Source organism: Mesoplodon bidens (genome assembly GCF_964165515.1).
Source record: "Mesoplodon bidens genome assembly, chromosome: 3".
Taxonomy (NCBI): domain Eukaryota; kingdom Metazoa; phylum Chordata; class Mammalia; order Artiodactyla; family Ziphiidae; genus Mesoplodon; species Mesoplodon bidens.
Window position 1 is genome coordinate 103,741,820 of NC_138178.1, and position 22,176 is coordinate 103,763,995.

Below are 22,176 nucleotides of genomic sequence, written 5' to 3' on the forward strand. Positions count from 1 at the left end.
TGTTACTAGAGGTCTAATGTCTGGTTCTAGCAAGAGAATTAACCCCAGTACAGCTGCAATCTCAATCTCGTAGGAAGGAGGAGAAGGATTCCTCACTCATAGTTCCTCCTAACATGTATCTGCCCTATGCTAAAAAGTCTCATGTCTCCAGGGTACTTGTGTAGCAGTGCTGGTTCAGTGTGCTTAACCCCACATCACCTGTTTTCCTTTTGTAAAATAAGGACAATAATATCAGAGTTCATGGCACAGTTAACGGCCTAAATAAGGCAAGGTGATATATAGAGATTGTCAACCCACTTGGCATGTGTAGGTTCTCCATAAATGCTGGTCTTCTTTCCCTTCCGTAAGCAATCAGAGGTTGAAAGACCCAACACTGCAGGCCATTTTTGTATAGGGGGTTGCCATAGTGTGAATTCAGGATACGACAAACTTACTTTTGGAAAGGGGACTATGCTTCTGGTCTCTCCAGGTAAATGTTGACCCAATCCCACTCCTGTTTTCTTGTTCTCTGGTTTAAGACTTCTACATGTAATTTCTGTGTTTTACCCTTGTGGATGCATCATCCTTGTTTTATCAGTTGACCTATGAATTTAAGGTTGAGCCTTCATGGAGCACTTTGAAAAATGAAAATAACCAACAGAGGAGTTGGATTAGTAGGATTAGAAGTTGAATTAGTTGAATTAGTAGAACTAATTTGCTAGGTAGAATGGAATAGAGACTAATACCCAGATAATTAAGACAAACCTGGTTTCTCCAGAAATAGCCTGGCTTCCTGTTTAAAGACTAGACTGTAGCCTCACCCCAGGCATCCCTCCCATTCCTCTTCCCTCTATATCCCCAATCTAGCTGAGGAGTCTTGGACAATCTGTGACACCTACAGCTACAGAATTCTTTCATTACTGAGAAGATCTGCCTATTAAAATTGAAAGATCCTTAAGAGCAGAGGTTCCTGTTATATACCATGAAGTGTCTAATATGGTCCTTTTACAGAGTAAGTGCTTGTTTAATTGAAATCAAATACCCAGAAAAATCAAGTTTCCTGGCCAAAGGGAAGAAGTGAATATAGTAAGCAACACAGTACATTCAGTATGTGGTGGAGAAGGAAAAATACTAGATTGAGAATCAAATAGACCCGTGTTTTTGTCTCTGCTACCAACTAGCAGTGTAACTTGGAGCAGATCCCTTGCCTCTAGGCCTCAGTTTTCTCCTCTATAAAAGGGGAAGTAGGTCTGGTTGATGTCCCCTCTGCCCTCCTGGCACCAGCAGCCTATGAATTTATTCCATTTGAGGTGGGGGGAGCTTTTTTCTCATATGAATAAGTCAAATAGCTATATTAAATTTTAAGTATTTTCTAACTCATCAGGGTAAATCAGGAAAAGGTGTGAGGTGACAGAGGGAGTTTACTGTGAGGCATCGGACACTGTGGGACTCATGGGGAGGAACGGACAAACTCACCTTTGGGAAAGGCACCCGGCTAAAAGTGGAGCTGAGTAAGTGTGCAATTCTGAGGTAACTACAAAATGTATTCCAGTGACAGTGAATGGGAGAAAAGGAGATGTTATTTTTGTCATTGGTATCTTATTTATAATTAACCATAATCTAGTGCTGAAGTATTAAGAATTGTGGCACCCAGATAAATTAATGAAAATATTCAAAGACTGTCCAAGAACATTTTCTTTAAGTTAGAATTTAGCAAGCTATTAAGACTTTTCCCAAGATGTGAGGCTGACAGAAGCTCTGTCCAGTATTAGAGTTTTTAGCACTAGAATTGAGCTAAATGGAGCCAGAAAGAGGAAAAAAGCAGAAGAGCAGAAAATTGCATGGCCATGATCTAATGGAACTTTTCTACTTCCACTGCCATTGATGCTGAGACTCATTGCAGGAGACTATTCAAGGTCACTTGACCTATGCCCCAAATAAGCCCTACCAAGTTCATTCCAGAGATTATGTCCCTTTGCACTAAACATTATTCAAGAAGAGTCAGTGAAGTGCAGAGAAAGGAGCCCAGGGCTTCTGGTTGCAGTCTAGAGTTCTAGATTTGATTGAGCCCCAACAGGCGGTGTGACGCTGAACAAGTCATTGCCCCTCTGTGTGCCTCAGGCTCTTCCAGTGTGAGATCAGAGGGTGGAAGCCCTCAAAATCTGTGATTCTTATTCCTATACCATCCTAGAGTTTATACAGCCCAAGGGTATGGACTCATGGCTATTTCACAAACAAGTTCTATAATACTAAAAAAAACTTGTTAATCAATCATTTAACTTAACATATAAATCATAACCACCACCTCAGTTTCTATGATGTGTAGGTACAATACTAGGGGCATGACAGACAGTATTGTTTATCTTCAAACAACTGTGGATCAAGGAACAGTATGCCTATTTTACAGAAAAGGAAGCTGAGGCTCAGAGAAGTAACTGCCCAAGATCCCAGGGTTAGTGAGTGGAAGGGTCTAGATTCAAACCACGGTCTGCCTGCCTGAACTCGAAGCTTACTCTTTCTACTACATTATGTCACAGACCCTGTGCCAGGGCTTACCTAGAAATGAGAGAGGTTGCCAATCAGAGTTAGTAAGGAAATACATGGAATTTATCTTTTCCATTCTTAGATACTGCCATGACTTGAGACATGGAGCTTTGGGAAATCTTGACTTGGATGCCCCAAATCTAAAGGGTTCTCTTCCCTTTTTAATGAGGAAACAAGTAGTACAGGGGCTGCTGGGAGAATTTACCCCAATGGAGAGAGGAGACAGAAGAGCTGGCAGCAGCCATTTCCTTACTCTGACTCTCCCTTCCCCTCACAATTTCTTATATTTTCCCCATGCAGACCAGTGTCCAGTGTAACCCATCTATAAGTGCCTGACTCATTTGTGAGTTATAGAAATATGCAACATTGAGTACACTTTGGACATTGCTGGATCATAGAACTTTAGCTCTGAAAGGGAAATCCAAACCTCTTTTTTTCCAGTAAAGAAATTAAGACCCAGAGAGGTTGGTTGAATTGTCCATTATCATAAAATCTTATCATAAAATCAGTGTGAACTAGGGCTGGGATGAAAACGTGGGGATCCTGGTCCCTGGGCCATATTCCATGACTACTGTTTGGTGAACTAACCCTTCCAGTAGGTAGGAGGTATGAGATTGTTCATGAATAGGAAGAAACCAAATGGATTTACTGGGAGAATCTAAAAAATTGCTCCTTATTATGAGCACCTTCCCATAGGCTCCCTGGGCCTGCTTCACAGCTGTGGTTAAAAAAATGGAAGGGGGCTTCCCTGGTGGTGCAGCGGTTGGGAGTCCACGGGCTGATGCAGGGGACACAGGTTCGTGCCCCGGTCCGGGAAGATCCCACATGCTGCGGAGCAGCTGGGCCCGTGAGCCATGGCCGCTGAGCCTGCGCGTCCGGAGCCTGTGCTCCGCGGCTGGAGAGGCCACAGCAGTGAGAGGCCCGCGTACAGCAAAAAAAAAAAAAAACGGAAGGAAAATGAGGCAGCCTACTTTGTCACAGCATAAATCACTGTGGGAAACAGTGGAGGCTCCAACCTTGTCTTCGGGACAGGAACAAGGCTATTTGTTGAAGCAAGTAAGTTCCTTGAAATAGCCTGATTTTTATTACAGTTGAAGGATATCTGTTTTCACTGATTTTCCCCCAAGGGTTTTGTCTGCTATTTAAGTAAGAAAATAGTTTGGTGATGGTAATGTTGCATTATATGTATCCACGAGCCTCATTCATGCCAGAAACATGTAGTAAACACTTAGTAAGTGTGCATGGACATAACTACCCTAGGTCCCATCTAGAACTGAAACTCTGTAATTACATAAATGGCTTTTTCAACCTGAATACTCATGACATTTTTTATATAATCTACTGCATACAAAGCAGGATTTCCTATTGAGTTGTGACTTATTTCTTGTCATCTTCCAATGGTCTTAGAAATGAAGGTTAAAGAGTAAAATTACACACCTCTTCCCACTTTGGCGCATGTACACAAACTCGGGAACATGCTTAGCAACTAACTTGTGTGTGACTCAGGAATCCCCGGCTATAGTCCAGCTATAGGGCACCATTTGTATAGAGTTGGCCCAGTTATAGCATACCATTTTGTATAGAGTTATGTCAGAGTGTGAACACAGGTTCTCAGAAATTTGTATTTGGAACTGGCACCCAACTTTTGATCAGCCCAAGTAAGTCAGCTCTCCAGAAATGTGTAAGCCCACCTCCAGCATTGGGTTTATATTTGTATATGTAGCATTTGCTCTGGTCTATAATGGAATATTATGATGATGATGATTATCATTATTATTGTCACATCATCATTATTATTATTACCACTACCGTTTTGTTATTATTGATCATAACAATGCTGCTACCTCGGAATATATTTTTTCTGCCGTATTATTCGTTTTACCCTTTAAGGAGAATCAGTGTCAAGGTATCAGGAGAAAACTGGTTGAGTTTCCTTTGCAGTCAAGTACTTGTTCATTCAGTTGCCCCCTCTCTGCTGAGGGTCCATAGGAACTTCACGATGTCGTGGGTTTTATGCTGCCTCCTGATTATCTCTTTGAGTTGCTTCCTTGGTTTTTCCCTGCCTAAGCACTTAGGTTTTGCAGCTCATACTTACCAAAAGTATACTTAGCTTTTAACCTCTCCCGAAACTGGCCTTCTTGTCCCAATAATTATGCACAGTAAAAGTCAGTTCAACTCAGTAAGTGCTTATTGAGTATCATCAAGCCAAGGGCCATAGGTGGTTTAAAATGAAACAAACAAACCAAGAAAAGAAGAAGCATAAGATGCGGTTCTTGCTCTCAAGAACTTCCAGTCTCGTCAGAAAAACAAAACACTCATTTGTTGAAAGTCTAATAACAATTTATATGTGGGTGCACCAAGCAGTGTGCTGTGTGTGGTCATGCGCAGGACCTGGGACCCTAGTGACTGGAGACAGGACAGCAGTGACAATGGATAGTCCATATTCCCTGGCAGAGAGCAAGCAGGATTCCACCCCTCTGTTTCTGGAAAAGGATTTAAGACTGTTATCTGCTGAGATGTTTGATTTTCTTGAGAGAAAAGCCCCTTGACAGAAAGCAACATTGACTTAGGTGAGGATAGAAAGAGTAGAAACAGGAATGAGTCAGGCGTGAGTCACCCAGAAACCTCGCTCAGCCCCAGAGAGGATGCGGTGACTCTGAGTCACGCTGAGGCGTGTTTTTAGCATGTGCCCTGGCCTGGCTTGCTGGAAATGCTCTTGCTCCTACTCTTTCTGGCAAAGTGAAAAATACATTTTTGCATATGCCCCTAAGGCAATGGCGCCTTCCTCTCTGGCGGGGCAGCTGAGGTGGGAAAATGCAGGCTGCTGCCTGATATCTTTCTTCTTTTTTCTTTTTTTTTAAATTTATTTGTTTGTTTGTTTGTTTGTTTTGGCTGCATTGGGTCTTCGTTGCTGCGCACGGGCTTTCTTTAGCTGTGGCGAGCGGGGGCTACTCTTCGTTGCGGTGCGCGGGCTTCTCATTGTAGTGGCTTCTCTTGTTGCGGAGCACGGGCTCTAGGCACACGGGCTTCAGTAGTTGTGGCTTGAGGGCTCTAGAGCGCAGGCTCAGTAGTTGAGGTGCATGGGCTTAGTTGCTCCGCAGCATGTGGGATCTTCCCGGACCAGGGATCAAACCCGTGTCCCCTGCATTGGCAGGTGGATTCTTAACCACTGCAAGAGAAGTCCCACTGCCTGGTATCTTTAGAAACACGTATACCCACCCGGCCTATGTGGGAGGCAGGTTTTTCACCAAGTTTTGTAAAGGTTCTGTGTTTCCCAGAGGAGAAATAGCCAGAGGCTGTTTGTTGATGGCTGTGATGAGGAAAATGGAGGTGATGGGTAGCATCAGGGCTGAAGCTGTTACAGCCATTAGGGAGTCTCCCTCCTGTGCTTAGAGCACCCATCAGAAGGAAAAGGTTAGGATCAGCCTTCCCAGGATCCCAGCTTTTAGAGCTACTGGGAAGTGTGTGTGTCCTCCATGAGAGGGTGGGCAAACCCAGGACCTTTTTGTAATGCACTTTCCCAGAGTGTGATTATGGGAACAGATTCACTTTTGGAAAGGGGACTCGAGTATTGGTCACACCAAGTAAGTGAGCCGGGATCCTCCTGGACATATGACCCCTCCCCCACCCACCGCTCTTCCTACCCCGTAGGTACCGGACAACTTCTTATGTCCATGGGAGGGCGGAGGGCATGTCCTCCATCGATGCCACCCCTAACGTCCTTAAAGCTCACTGTGTCAAACCTTCGTGTGCCCCTTGTTTCTTCCACCCTCCCTTCGTCTCAGCATCTCCACTGACAATACATTGAATAATATAAAATTTTCCTTTGCCGCCCATCCTGGGAGCACTTGTATCTGACAAAAGAGTAGCAGAGTCACACCTTGCTGTGGCCCCAGGCAAGCAGGGTGGTGCTGGAGGTACGGCTGCTGGGGAGTTGCTGCCCTGCTTCTCCACTGACAGGAGCGTGTGTTTTCTCCTGGGTAGAGGAGGTGAGGAGCTCTTCTAGTCCCCAGTCCCTGGCTCCCATCACCACCCCTCGGCTCAGGGTTCCAGGACAGCTGTGGGAGATTCCTGCAACTCTGGGCGCGTTGGTCAGTGTTTCCCTGGATTGTTGCCCCAAGCACTGGAGCAATAGGTAGAGGGAGGTCACGGGAGATGGGTTTTAGCAAAAGCTTTCCTCGCTGTGTGTATCAGGAAGAAACTATGGACTTATATTTGGAAGAGGGACCAGGTTTGTTGTTCATCCATGTGAGTATTATAGAAACGGTCAAGGGATATTTTGTAGACAGAGGATATATGATGGAAGGATACTGCAAAAATGAGGGAGTCTGTGACTGGGCTGCTCCATCGTGAAAGAGCCCTTTGCTGTCTGGGGGTAACTTACCATTGTGTCAGGTCTAATGAAATGATTGAGGCTGTACTGGACAAGGGTTTTGCACAGTGCGTGCAGAGGACAGATCACCAAGGTTTGAGAAAAGAGGCTTCACTCTTGGTTAGGTTTCTGAAGCAGAACTGTCTTCTTGGCAGCCAAGGGGTCCATCCTGCCCTTCAACCCCCTGGCTGAGAATCTCTCGCCACGTCCCCTTGGATCCATGAGATATCTGTCGCACATGACAGCATCCCAGCCAGAATGCTGAGGCACCCTGGGGTGCTGGAGAGGGCGGTGGGGCAGGGACAGGTCTCCTCTGGCTACAAGAAGCCTCATCCTTCCCTCAGTGGAAAGCACTGCTGGGAACCACCATATTAATAGCTACTATTTACTGAATGCCTGACATGTGCCAGTGACTATACTCTGTCCTTCAAAGAATTTCTCATTCAGTGCTCACATCCATCTTAATGCTAGGTAGCTGGTATTAGGCCCATTTTACAGATGAAGAAACAGAGGCTTGGGGCAAGTAGCTTGCCCAAGATTACACAGCTAGGAATAATAGGGCCAGAATTTAACTCTAATCTATTTGACTCCAAGGCCTTACTGTTAACCATGCCACCACACTGCCACCAGTGTCCCTCCTGCACTCTGTGAAGGAAGACCCCAGACCTCAAAGGCTACCTGTCTGGTCCTTGGTTTGCCTATACCTATACTGAGCCTTCTTGCCATGGTGACCATGGCAGCTTTGGTCCAGGACTTAGCGTTTCTGAAGAGATGAGTAAAGTCATTGAATTGGGTTGGTAGGATGCAGGTATGGCAGGGAGGGAAGCAGAAACCTAGGGGGACTGATTATTGGGCGTAAAGTGACACAGAGAGACATTTATCATCAAAACGATGGAACAGGCTGTTCAAAAGCTCCATTCCCAAGAGTGAAGGCTGTAAATGTGGGGCGGGAGGTGTGAAGCGCAAGCAGCAGCCCTGGGTGGCAGATGGCAGGTATTTGTGCTGCACTGTACCAGGGTGTGGACACAAGCAGCAGAACACTCACTTTCGGGAGTGGAACAAGACTCCAAGCGCATCCAAGTAAGTGCCTGACCTTAGACTCCAGCCAAAGACACAGAAAGTCCCTACTCGGCTTTCTTAGATGTTGAGTCTGCACTTCCCGAGCTAATTTCTCATGATTCTTCATGAGGCTTGAATGTTTTGAAATTTGAATTCCCAGCCACTAGCTCAACAGCGGTTTATTTTCTAAAGGTAGTAATTGCCAATGGGGCCTGGACTTTTCATCGTTACAGAGGCAGACTCTTTTGCTATTTCTAGATTCCTTTGAGACAAAAGACCTTTATCAGAAATCATGACTAATTATGCCAAAAAATTTTATTTTTGTTACTATCTAGTTTTCATGAGAGGTGATAAGTTAAACTTCCTAAAGACCCTGGGCATGTAATACAGTCTCACAAAACTCCATATCTGATCAAGAGAGATAGGAAGAACTTAAGACCTAAATGATACAATAAAAATAATGCTGGGTTTAGAAAATGGACCCATACAGAATTAAAAGATAAATGAAACAGTCCTCATAAAAGAAGGTAGAGGACAGGACTGCATTTAAAATGAATTAAAATAATTAGAGGGCTTTCATTCAACAAATATTTACCAAGCAACTATTATATTCTAAGCACTATAGAAGGAGGGAGGAGGGGAGGGAGGGAAATGCAGAGTCTCCGCCATCCAGGATCTCCCAGTGGGTAAACATCCGTATAAAGAGACAATTAAGCCCAGTGTCACCACACTGTAGTGGAAGTACACACAAGTTGCGATGGAATAGCAGAAAGGAAGGCATCCCCGACCTCCTATCCTAGTTGTCTGGTACTTTCATGCATTCTGCACTGCATCATAAACTCTGTTAGGTCAAGACTCTCTCTCATTCATCCTACACCTCCACACTCCAGCACAATGCCTGTTGCATAGGTGTCACCTAAGAAATGATTGTTGAAAAAATGCCTCTAGCTGGGAGACTCAGGGAAGGCTTCAGTGGAGGGACAGTAACTATTTAGAACATATTGGTTTAGACAGTAGCAAGTATTCTCCTACAGAGTTGTTAGATTTCAAAACCGGGAGATTACAGAATCCATCTGAACGTGCGTGGGTGGGCGAAAGCCCACTTCTCTGGGGAAAACTTCCTCCATATTTATCTGTTCATTTGTGCACTTCACCAAAGCCTCTTCCCTGCCCTGGGTCAGTCCAGGCTACATTTAGAAAGCCTGAAATCCATCATATTTCTAAAGAACCAGAGTTCAGAGGCATAAGAACTACAATACCCTGAGAGGGAAGCAGCACAAATGGGTTTTAGCAGCAAAAAGGAGAGGTCTAATGATAAATACATGAAGTCTATGTCCCGACTTGAGACGCCACCCAGGAAACTTTTCTCCATTTGTTCTAAGGAAACTTTTCTCCTTTAGGACCAGAACCTTCTTTGAAGTACACAGCTCTAAGGTGTGTAGGAAGGTGTGTGGAAAGAAAACCAATAAATTCACATTTGGGAAAGGCTTTAAAGTTGCCTTTGTTCCCAGTAGGTAAACCCTGCAAAGTGTTAGGGCGATGTGGTCTTGCATAATGACTACGTACGTATCTGCCTTCGAGCCATTCCTGACAGTGGCAGGAAAATTTGCTACATATGAAGCTGTTTCATAATGATTAGAAAGAAATAACCAGCATTAATGAGGCCCCTAATTGTGTCCGTAGGAGTTGGTAGGAGAACAAACAGATTCAGAACACAGAAAGCCTAAGGATAAAATTAGGCTGAAATTTAGGATGAATTTTAAATTCTTTGAACTAGAAAAGGGATTTCCAGGGAATGTGTATCTAAACCTGTACATGTTTCACAGAGGTTAAAGGATGTTTTAAGAAAAAAAATTCTTGAATCGAGTAAGTTTAAGAAGCTCTAAATTTCTTTATTGTAAGACTTCTCAGAGCCTTTAAAATGCTACTGTGCGCTGTTGGTCTTCAGGACTGAAATACGCTATACAGCATTTTCCAAACTTCTTTGAGCTTAGAATCTTTTTTGCAGAGAAACTTAGGACTAGAGTTCTGTGAATTTCTCACTGAGAAGGACTTGTCTAAACCACTCTCAAACTTTGGAGATTTTTTTTTGTCCCCATATGAATGTCAACCCTAATCTTAGAACCCTCCAGAGAAATAGATTCTCAGGCCCCATCCATAACTCACTCCTGATTCTCACAACCTTCAGAGTTAAGCAGTCCTCCTTGTGCATTGTATGTGATATCCCTATGGCAATATTAGTCTCTCTCTGTCTCTGCCTTCAAAGACTAATAGAACTGCTTTCTAAAAGGAGAGTTTTCATAGGCCTCCCTTCCATGAATTAAGCCCTACCCAAGGTTTTCCATCTATTGCCGGTGCTGTGAATTTTCCCTCAAGATTCATTTCCCAGTTAATCCCTGGCTCTTCTCCAGACCCTTCCAATTGTCCTCCTTCACTTCCAGTGTGGAGCCCAGAATGGGCATCCACCCTCCAGGAAGGCCTGACCTGCTCAAGGCCAGCTAGGAGGGAAAGGTCTGTGAGATTATTACACAGAAAGCTGAGGAATTAGGACTCAGTGGGCCAGACTTTTTCTTGTGCCAGAGAAAGGGGGAATTTGGAAGAGCCTGTAAAACAGGCACAGGAGACATTTCTGCCCGAGTGAAGCTGACCCTGCCGGGGGCTAGAGTTCTTGTAAAGCACCCTCCTAGTGTGTGTTGTCTGGTGGCTACAATAAGCTGATCTTTGGAGCGGGGACCAGGCTGACTGTATGCCCATGTGAGTATTATGGTGCAAATGACCAGGGCAAAGTAAGTGACAACTTGTCTATGAGAAAACCAGCAATGATTTACAGTAAACTCGAGGATATGTGAAACACTCGTTTCCATTTCTACAAACTCTTCTGGTATCTTAAAATGTTCCCGTTTCTCATACTAAAGACAGAAGTGCCAAGGGCCAGTTGAGGAAATGAAAATCTGAGGAGAATCATTTACAGAAACATGAAAAGAGTTGCAGATATTCAGTGCTTTCAAGCAAAACAGATAATGTCAGCACCAGATGATCTGAAGATTCAGGAAATAAGCTAAGTGCTCTTGGGGAAAGAGATGAGTTCATGGCAAACACAAATTCTCTTTTATTGCAGCAGGTAGCTAAATTCTGTGCATGGACTAATGAGCATGGTGTGGGGATACCTGCTCACAGAATCTTCCTCTCTGGAGCTTAGTAGAGCATTGAACCACTCCCAGGGTAAAAGTGACCCAGACCCCTATCTGAATGGCAAATATAACAAGGCATGGAGGCAGGATGGTGTGGGGTTCATAGCACAGCTTGGGAGGCTGGCAGACCTGGGGGAAAGTCTGGCTCTACCATCTCTAGCTAATTAAGTCTCCACTTTCTCAATGGCAAAATGACAATAACCACATCATAACAAGACAATACTCAGCATATAGCAAGTAATCAATAAATGGTAGCTTTACTAAATAATATTAATAGTAATTATCATCATCATCAACAAGGCTTTGTTATTACTAAAACTTCATTATTGTAAAGGGAAAGGGGAATGACTTCCCTGGGAAATATGAAACCTAAGAAACAAAGACCCAGGGTGCCTTGTAGAATGGTGCCCTCAAAGTCTGGTGGGCTTTAGCAGGTTAACATCAGGAAGGTTATTGCAAAGACCTTACCCTCAGTGGGGATTCGGCAGTGGTAACAAGTTAAACTTTGGAGCAGGGACCAGACTAAGTGTCCAACCAAGTAAGTAATGCAGGGCAAGGGTGGACATAGATAACTAATTCTTCTTTGTCCAAGATGCTGAGTTGAGCCCAGGTATTATCTTCTGTAGGATCCCAAATGGTTCTTTCCACCCATCCCAGAAAATCCTCTCATCCTGTGCTCAATGCTCAGGAAACATCCTTGGGCCACAACCTGAAGAATCATGAGTCAGGTGATGGGCAAGGAGTCCTGGACCTTTCACGAGAGGATCCAGGATACTGCTGCCCTGAGTGGGGGGGGTTGCTCTACTGAATTCTTGGTTTAAGGAAACCACAACCTCCAACCGAGGGCACTACAGCAGGATAAGGCAGGAGGGGAAGGATTAAGAGACAAAGTCTCAACACAGAAGATCAGAAGGTATTACCTCTGAAGAGTGTGACCCTCCGTCCCCTGTGAGAGACCAGTGTTTCTGCTACTGAAATAGGAGGTAGGTCCAGTGAGTTTCTGTAATGGTGTCACCTGCAGTGTGAATACCAGAAGAATGACCGATAAACACACATTTGGGAAAGGAACGCAAGTGGCCATAATATTTGGTGAGTCATTCTAGGTGGCACCATTTGCAACCCTATGGGCCAGTGTCACTAATCTTTTCCCCAGAGATATTAGTATTACTTTGGTAAGGCTAACTGTGGGTATTACAACTAATTGTCTTACAGAGGCCTCTGGGAACGGGAAAAGCCACACTATCGATCTGTGTTTCTCTAGGTCAAACGCATTAAAATTTTACTCTAGTCATTCAGTGGCTAATTTTAAATGCCTTCTATGTGGCCATCAATCTATAAAATGTGAGACTGAGTATGAAGATATCAAGATAGTTGCCTGACCTGTCTCCAAATAGTATAAAAACTAGCCAAAGGGACCAAACTATTGTAAATTTAGCAACCTGAAAACCATTTTAGTATCAGCTGGTTGATACCAGCTGATGATGTCAACAGGCACAGTAGAGATACAGAGGAATGGAGTCCCGGCTGAAAAGTTGGCCTAGATTGAGAAGGTTTGATGCAGTAGAAAGCATTCGTTGAGTCTGAAGGATAGAGTAAGATCTGTTTGGGCAAAGCAAGGACAGGTGGGGACTTCCAGGCATAAGGAACACCAAGAAAGAAGGCATGATCTTGGGAATGAACAAGGCACATGATTTTGGCCAAGTAAACACATCTAATAATGAAGTTAGATGGAGAGAAAGCCAAAGATAACTTTATAAACAATGGAGAAAAGGAATACTAGAGCCTTCAAGAGAATACAGTATTGATCACAAAACTTGGTATATAGTAAATAATAATAGATCATATATAGTACTTTTATTATTTTTTAAATATCATATTTCTCTGAAATGGTAAAATGAATAAATACAAATTTGCTTCAAAGTCTTAAAAAAAAAAAAAAAAGAGAGAGAGAGAGAGAGAGAGAGAATACAGACAATTAGGGCCAGGACCAGCCACTAGGAAATTGGGAATCCAATTCAGAAATGCAGACCAGAGGTGAAGGTGAGAGGGGCCAGCTCTCCATGGACGGCTTGTGGCCTAGACCTCCCCCTTCTTGCTCAGTGGGCTGTAAGAGGCCATCCCTCAGAGAAGGGGAAACCTAGGCTCTCTGTAATGGAGACATTCAGAGTGGTATGGAGGTATTGCCTCCCAGATGCAATTTGGTAAGGGAACCAGAGTTTCCATTACTCCCGTAAGTCTGCACAGGCTCACTGCTTCCTGACGCTCACCAGAGCCTCCGTGGAACTCAGACTCAGAGTCAGTGCTGCTAACTCACATTTTGGGTTCCTGGTGCCTAACTACCAAGAACAGATTTAGGGGTAAGGGAGCTTTCGATCACTGCTGTGCCCCCGGGGATCTAATGCACTAGAGCCTTCGGACATGTGCTTCTGCCGTTAGTTCTGAATTTAAATGAACAGTTAGGAACTAGAATAGGTGACTTCCACACTGAAAAATTGATCCAGTTTTGCTAAGGCTACCTTCTGAGATGTCATCAGTGGTAGGAGGCGTTTATCTTGCTAAGGTGAAACAGGATGTCTCTCCTCCCAGGGCTCTGGCAGATGGACCCCTAAAGCCCTCCAAATTAACAGTGACTCATTCTTTGTTTTCAGACAAAAAGGTCGCTAGAGGTACACAGGGCGTAAAAGTAAAAGGGGGCTTTAAAGAGTCAAGTTTAGGGATCAGTATCCAGCTTTTTTGACCAAAAGGTCTAATTAGCAGAAATTCTGCAAATCCGATGATCACTAGGCCACTTGTTTATCCAACAACTATTTCTTGAGACCCTAGTATGTGGCAGAGACCAGGGACACAGCAGTAATCTAGGGACAGGCCTTTGCTGTCACAGAGCTTACATTCCAGGGAGCCAGTGTGAAGAGTTTGGTGTAGCTGTACTCATACAGGGCATATAAAGGATTTGAGAGAAGAAATTCAAGCTCTCCCGATCATGGCAGCCCCTGAATGTCATGCCAGGAAGTGTGGGCATCATCGTATAGGCAATAGGGAGTCTCTGAATTATTTTGAACAAAAAGTGACCCAATCAGCTCCAAGTTTTAGACAAGTCGTTTGGATGATGAGCTCAAAGAAGAGATGGAAGTGTGGGGAGCAGGAGAGGGTGAGTAAGAGAGGAAATCAGGGGTAGGGAAGCCGGACAGGAGAAACAACAGCCAAAATGCACATAGGGAAGCCCAAAGGGTATCAACTGGTAAAAACAAGACTTGAAAGAGGCTAAAAATCACCTCAGTTCTTCTGACTTCACTAACTGCTCTTTCATTTTGATCTCTCACTAGCAAAGTTGAGCTACAATTGGCCTGCCCCAGTATCACCCCTCACAGAGCTCAAGTTGGCTCTAAGTCTCACCCTCAGCCCCTGGTGCCTTTCCTCATGGTCCGTGGCATTGCTCACTCCAGACCAATGCTGTCCAATAGAACTGTCAATGACAATGGAAATATTCTGTCATTCTGCACTGTCCTATACAGTAGGCATCAGCCACATGTAGCTACTGAGCTCTTAAAATGAAGGTTTATGGGTAATTGAATTTTTAATTTTACTTGACTTTTGTTTGTCTTAATTTCAATAGCCACAAGTAGCTAAAGACGATCACATTGGACAGTGCGGTCTAGACCTTCTCCAGCCTGACAACCCCCTGGCACTAGGACTTGAGTGAGAGTTTAACCAGGACTCAAAGTTGGGCATCTGGCCCCCACAGTAACCCCCTTCCCCCTCTAAGGCCAACCTGTGTCTGGTGGCAGCTTAGCCTCTGCCTTCTTCTTGAGGCCACATTCTCTCAGCACCTCCACACCCTTCCATGTCCCCCCCGGGCCGGTCCCACCCATGACCCCCGCTGATGACTAACAAATCCACTGGAGTGTGGTATTGGCTAATAGCTTCCCATCTCTCCCCTCCCAGGAAGAGATTTACACCATAGATCCTTAACCCACAGTGATGTCAGCCCCACAGGTAGATGGAGGTTAGAGGGGAGCAGGCAGAATCCTTTGAAGCCAGAGGTTTGGATGTCGCTCACATGTGACCATGGACCCACCCCTGCTCTGCTGCTCCAGGGACAGCCCCACCACAGACAGCTCTGCCTTGACTCACCATCCCAAGGCCATGCCAAGGGCTGATGCCCCTGGTTTGGTATCAAGCTGGATGTCTGCATTGCCAAGGCCACCCTGGCTGGCTCAGCTAGTGGGGTGCATTATGCATCACTGGTCTGCAAAACTTTGCACGCATGGTGAGGAGCTGGGGCAGCAGAGAACCACAGGGGCAGGAAGCTGTTGTCCCAACCCTGCTGTAAACTCTCTGGGTGGCCCTAACGTGTTAATCCTCCAGGCAAAGCTCTGCTTCCTCCTCCAAGGGCAAGAGGTCTGAAAGAATAAACACTGAGGGTTGCATTAAAAACACAAAATCCTATGAAAACACTGAAGAGTCATTCTCAGCACTAAAGAAAAGCCTCCAGCAACTCCTGCTTCCCTGGGGGGTGAAGAGTAGAAACTGTGTATTACTCTCGGTAGCACATTATTATGGCAGTCTCCTGGTAGTATCAAGAGCTACAATTACTAAAATTATTTCAGTATTTCACAGTTTATTAAATATAATTTATATGGAGAAACTCTCATGGCTTCTCAGAATAGCCTTGTTAGGAAAGTGGATGAGGCAACATCCGCATTTGACAGATGAAATTCCTGACACTCAAGGAGCTGGTGTGAATTGCTCAAGGCCTTGTATCTAGTAAATGGTAGAGCCAGGGCTTGGATGCAGATGTTCTGATTTAGCATCTAAAACTTTTATCAGTGAGAGAAATCTCCTGGTGATCTTCCAACTTCATGCCAGCCTATCATAAAGCTCACATTCCTGTCAATGCCCAACCTTAGTGGGGGAGACCACCCCAGATTCTAAGACGTATGGTTTGCTTTGCTGGACATCTTTTCTACGCTCGTTTTGTCCTGCCAGAATTATGTTGTTGCTTACTGTGCCTACTGAGCTTTGAAGAAGTTCCCTTAAGCAGAAGAGTGGGCAGTATCCTTAAGTAGCCCTGCATTTCTGGTTTCCTTGAATGGCAGGCAGGGCCTGGCAGAGAGCATTCACTAAGAGACTGGCCTCTTGGCCAGGACTCATGGTTTGTGCCTGTCCCTGAGTCCCATCTGTTGCAAGCTGCTGGTGTCTACAATGTTCTTTCCCATCTAAAACCTGACAAATATGACTTGTCAGCCCTACAGAGCCCCATTCTTGCCCATCACTGGCATCTGGACTCAGGCCTGGGTTGGGGCAAGGAGGGAAACGAACATCTCCTAACCCGTGTCTTTTGGGTCCACAGATATCCAGAACCCCGACCCTGCCGTGTACCAGCTGAGAAGCCCCAAATCCAGCAACACCTCCGTCTGCTTATACACCGATTTTGAATCTCAAACCAATGTGTCACAAATAATGAGGTCCATGGAGTTCAGCTCAGACAGCACCGTGCTAGACATGGGAGCCATGGGTTCCAAGAGCAACGGGGTCGTGGCTTGGGACAGCAGGACCAATTTGGGATGCGCAGACACCTTCAACCAGACCTTCTACTCCAACTTAGGTGAGTGCAGCCTCGGTGCCGGTCTAAGCTGAGTCTCCTCCTTCGAGAGGCCTGGTTGTGCTCGGGTCTCGGGTCCTTGGTATCTAAAAGCTGCTCTGATTGGTGGTCTCAGCCTCATCAACTGTCAGCAAAGCCACCTCCCCTCTCTTTACTGAGCACCAGTGAATCCCATGGGCAAAGAGAAGATGGGGAGAGGCGAGGGGCACACTGGCCCTGAGGCTCACCCACTCTGAGTCCCCACCCTTCTGGCTCCGCTCAGCCCCTTACTGCTCCTCCAGGCCCTGCCCTGATGCACTTCTCCAAGATCCCTCCCCTTATTTCTCCCTCTCTGCCAAAGGTCTCTCCCAGCTCCTAACCTCACGCATTCATTCATTCATTCACTCAGCGATCACTGATTGTGCATTACAACATGCCAGTTGCTGCCGTGGAGGAGCAAACACATCAGATGATGGGTGTGCCCTGAGCAAGCCCCATTCCGGTTGGGGGAGACCAACCATCAGCAAGTGGGAATCTAAAGAACTCCAGATTGTAATACGTGCTTTAACTTGGAGTTGGGGAAACAGCCACCTTAGGAACAAAAGTCACAGAAGGGCCCTCTGGGGAAATGCTATTTGAGCTGAGATTTCAAGGCTGAGAAGGTACCAGCCATGCCAAGGGCAGAGAAAGGACCCTATAGAGGCCTGAGCCAGGAGCTCAGTGAGAAAGGAGAAGGGCAGGAGGAAATGAGATGGAAGAGATAGGCAAGGGCCACATCACGGGGCCTCACCCGTCATGAGAGGGAGACACTGTTCTAGGTACAATGAGAAGCTTTTGATTGGCTATAAACAGGGTAATGACATCCAATTTACTTTTTTTAAAAATCACTCTGACCGCTGAGTAGAAAATGGATTGTAGGAGCCAAGAGTAGAAGCAGAAAAGAAGCCCTTGCAGCAGAGAGATGATGGAGGCCAGGACGGGCTTGTGGCAGGGGAGTTAAATGCCCATGCCCAACACTATTTGGGATGCAAAGGTAGAACCATGCAGGGATGAGAAGGAAAAGAGGGCATCAAGGAAGGTGGCTGGATTTTATTTCTGAGCAGCTGTGTCAATGGTAATGCTGTTTACTGAGTCAGAGAAAACAAACAAACAAATTTGGGATGCAGGGGTCAAAACTTTGTGGAACACACGAAAGCATCTATACCCCTCATGGCACTTGTCACTGTGTCTGTCTTACTTCCTCTATCAGACTCCAGACTGGAACTCGCCCAAGGGCAGGGTCTAACAGCTCCTTAGGGCCTTGTGTCATGTAACATGCGTTTAGCACAACCAGTGTTCATTAAGTGAATAAAATGGTGCCTAGAAGCCAGGGTGTTGGTCCTTCAGGGGTCAGTGGCTCATCCCAGCAGGTGCCCATATGGGACAGGTTCTCTCCAGATCTCTGCACAAGGAAGAACGGAGAGGCTGGAGACATTCAGCAGCCCAGCTTCTGGGGTGGGAGAGCCAGCATGCTCGGGACTCTAAGAAAAATTTCTTTGTTTGTTCCTTTTAGGAATTCCCTGTGATGCCAAGATAGTACAGAAAAGCTTTGAAACAGGTAAGGGAGGGGTCTATCCTGGCCTCACACAGGTTTGTGGAGGCGATGAACCCACAATTACTGGGACGGGATAGAGGTGATGAGAAGGAATGTGTGGATCTAGGAACGAAGTTCTGAGGAACAAGAACAGCAGTCCGAGCCCTGGTCAGAGCTGCCTGAGGACATTCTTTTTTTTTTTTTTTTCTTCCCCCCCCCCACCCCGGTACGCGGGCCTCTCACTGCTGTGGCCTCTCCCATTGCGGAGCACAGGCTCCGGATGCGCAGGCTCAGCGGCCATGGCTCACGGGCCCAGCCGCTCCGCGGCATGTGGGATCCTCCCAGACTGGGGCATGAACCCGTGTCCCCTGCATCGGCAGGCGGACTCTCAACCACTGCGCCACCAGGGAAGCCCCTGGGGACATTCTTAAATCCCTAGATTCCTCTCACTATCTCTAATTTTCTTTTCCACTCTAAGTATTTTGAGGATGAGTCTAGTTTTGCTAGACCAGTGACTCACTCCTAGGCCTGTGTATTCCTTTCAATAGCTCCACTGTCAGCACAGCTCAAGAGAGCTTCTGGGTGGCCCAGGTGTGAAATCTCTGACCAGCTTTTGTGTAGCCCTAGACTAACCAGGTCACCCTGAAGACATTTTCCCTCCATAGCCAGGGGGTTTTGCCTTCTTTCAAGAAGAGCAACAGAACTCGTGTAGGCGGTGACCTTGTCTCTCAAAGATCCCCACCACTCCTCACCACCCACCCTGGGCCCATATTCATTGCCATTTGAGCCATTTGTACTGAGTCATCCGTCTTGTGGTTCAGCCACTAGATTCTCACTAAGGGGCCCAGACCCAGGGGGCTGCGTGTGATAAGTTCTGAGCACCCACCATCCCCATCCATGGAGGGGCTCAGAAATAAAACAAAGAGTAAATGCAGTCAGTGTTTCCCTTTGGAAATGAAATGCTGTTGACCCTGGAGGGATGTACAAATATGTGTATGAGGGGATGTGCACCAAAGCTCAAAGGGAGAGGCAGATCCAGGCGCCGAAGCCCACCCCACTCCCCACCCTGCTTTCAGTGTCATGGGGGCTGTGCAGACCTGTGCCCGTGACCGCTGTGGCCCCTTGGTTTTGCAGATATGAACCTAAACTTCCAAAACTTGTCAGTGATCGGCTTCCGCGTCCTCCTCCTGAAAGTGGTCGGGTACAACCTGCTCATGACGCTGCGGCTGTGGTCCAGCTGAGGTGAGCCGGCATCTCAGCCGGGCGGTGGGGTCTGGGGGTCTGGGGGTGGGTCCCCAAAGCTAACCTCCCCCAGCCTCTTGCTTTTAGGTCCTAAGTCTGGGCCCACCAGACTCCTCCTTTTTTTTTCCTGTTAGGAGTTCCCCTTGTTAATAGCAATGGCCCAAAACACTTGATAAACACAGTATACTCCTCAGGTGACATGAGTCACCTCGCTTGAGCCATGTCTCCCCTACAAAGTATGAGGAACCGTTGTTATTGTCCTCATTTTGGAAATGAAGAAACTGAGGCCAAGTAATATCAAGGGCCACACAGCTAATGAGGGAAACTTAGGAGAAACTTAGGACCCAGACTCATTCATACCCACACCTTCTATCATATCCCTTTCACTGCAGATCCTAAAAGGGCAGCCCCCAATTCCTTTCCTCGGGCCCTCTGACCCCAATATGGTGAGACGGTATTGTATTCATTATCCACCCTAATCCTGGCTAGAGTCTCCAGACCCTTCGGCCCCAGTACCCCAGGACATCCCACTGACAAGAGCATCCCATCAAAAAGAACCCGGGGGGCTTCCCTGCTGGCACAGTGGTTAAGAATCCGCCTGCCAATGCAGGGGACACGGGTTCAAGCCGTGGTCCGGGAAGATGCCGCGGAGCAACTAAGCCCGTGTGCCACAACTACTGAGCCCACGCTCTAGAGCCCACGAGCCACAACTACTGAGCCCACGTGCCACAACTACTGAAGCCGGGACCCATTTGCTCCTAGAACTCTACAAACAGAGGCATCCCCATCACATCCCTAACTGTCCTGCACCTCCTCAGTGTGCAGCCTGACTTCTGTTCTTTCTCCTCCCAGGTCTCCAAGAACGTGAGAGCCCCGTGCTCCCTCTCCCCTTGTTCCTTGTCGCCCCTCCTCTGCCTCTTCAAGCAGAGAGGTGCACTCTCTGCCCCCGTGGACAAGAAGGCTCCCTCCACCTCTCTGGCCCCACTGGCCAAACCACCAACTGGATCCTGCCAGATATTCGTGATCAAGACACTGAAGAGCTGCCCAGCACTGTAGCCACCCCCTCTGTTCCCTCGCTGCTGCTCATCACTGCCTGGCATCCTCAGCAAAGACGGAGGCCGCTGCAGCCTCTCCTGGCTGTGGGGAAACTCCCGCCCTGCTCCGCCCCTCCCCGAGACTGCCTTTGATGTCCCACTGAAGGATGGATCCCCGTGGGTTCTCTTGGGCTCTAGCTCCTGGAGAATGTTGTGTGCTGTTTATATTTTTTACATAGTGTTCATAAAGAAATACATATCACCCTTTTTCCCAAGATGTGGGGGAGATTATCTCATGATCTAGGCCCTGCTCTGCTTGTGTATCTGAGCCACGCTGTATATTCTGCTGCCATGGCTTCATTAAAAACAATTTGGAAGAGCAGAGGCTGTGCTCCTGTTTGATTGGATTTGGTCGGAATCGTCTTCGGCCTGCTGTGGATCACTAGCTGGGCAGAAAGAAACCAAGGCGTTTGTCCATGATGACGTTCAGGGAGCCTGACTCAACAAGCTGCTTCAGTCCACCTCTTCATGGAAAAACCTCTAAAAAATTCCACTTAGAAGGCTGCACTGGGGGCCAGGTGAACCCGCTGAAAAGCTCAGGTCCCTGCTCTTCCACGGGGCCACCCATAGCAGGAGGCCCAGGTACATGGGTGGTAATGACCTGGAGTTGAACAGGGACCACAGACAGCGACCACACAGCAAGTATCCCCAAAAGGCCACCCACTGTCTCCTGCCCTGAAGGAACATTTCCTTTGCCTTTCCTTTCAGACTGGATTCCCGTTGAAACAGTGCATTGACCTACAAATTCATGGCTGGGAACCACCCACCATTCCACCACTGCCTGGGTCCCAACCCAAGGCCCAGCCCATTGGAGTGCCCAGTCTAGGAGTGGGGGAAGCAGGTAGAAGATTTTGACCCTAGCCACACTTTCTACTCCCACCACCCTGGATGTGAGAATGAGAAAAGCAGAGATGAGCTCTCTCCCCGCAAGCCCAGGGACTCAGCCAAGGAGAGTAGGAGTCTCAAGCCCTCACCTAGAGCACAGGTGATGGGATCCCCTGGGGCCCCTCGGGTTCTCCTGAGCCTCCTGCTGCCTGAGCATCTTTCCTGGGGTCATGGACGCTGATGGGAACACCCCTCAGAGACCATTCAGCCATCCACTTCACAATTACCATAATCAAGACCGGAGTTCAGTGCTTAACAATTCCCAGGGCAGTGGCGGGGGAGGGTCCCATCCTCAAATACCTGTACAGTTCACCTGTGTGTCTCTGACCACACAGCCAGAAACATGCAAATCCTTCCAGCTACAACTCAGGCCGCTTCTTATCACAGGGATGGAGCCACCAGCTCGACAGGTAACCTAGGCATGTCCCTCCCCTCGGTGAGCTCCAGGGTCACCACCTGTAAAACCTATGTCACATAGGACTGGAGGCTGCCTCAACTCCCTGCATGCCTGATTCTCTGGCTTCTATAGAAGTAAAAACCATGTCCATCTCCGGAGCCCTCCCGAGGGTAGTCACAGGAACCCCAGTTCTCTCTGAGCGGCCTCGTGTGCAGCCTAAATACAAGTGCCTTTAAAGATCACTAAAGCGAAAGGTCTC

The 22,176-nt window shown here is 46.9% G+C and overlaps 1 gene segment (V, D, J or C); it reads left to right on the plus strand.

Moving 5' to 3' along the window:
• LOC308613784 (T-cell receptor alpha chain constant-like) overlaps positions 1 to 21,789 on the plus strand; it is a 48,165-nt gene extending 26,376 nt beyond the window's left edge. The window contains exons 2-5 of the C gene segment in view: positions 16,496 to 16,750; positions 18,279 to 18,323; positions 19,434 to 19,541; positions 20,394 to 21,789.
• The last annotated feature ends 387 nt before the right edge of the window (positions 21,790 to 22,176 follow it).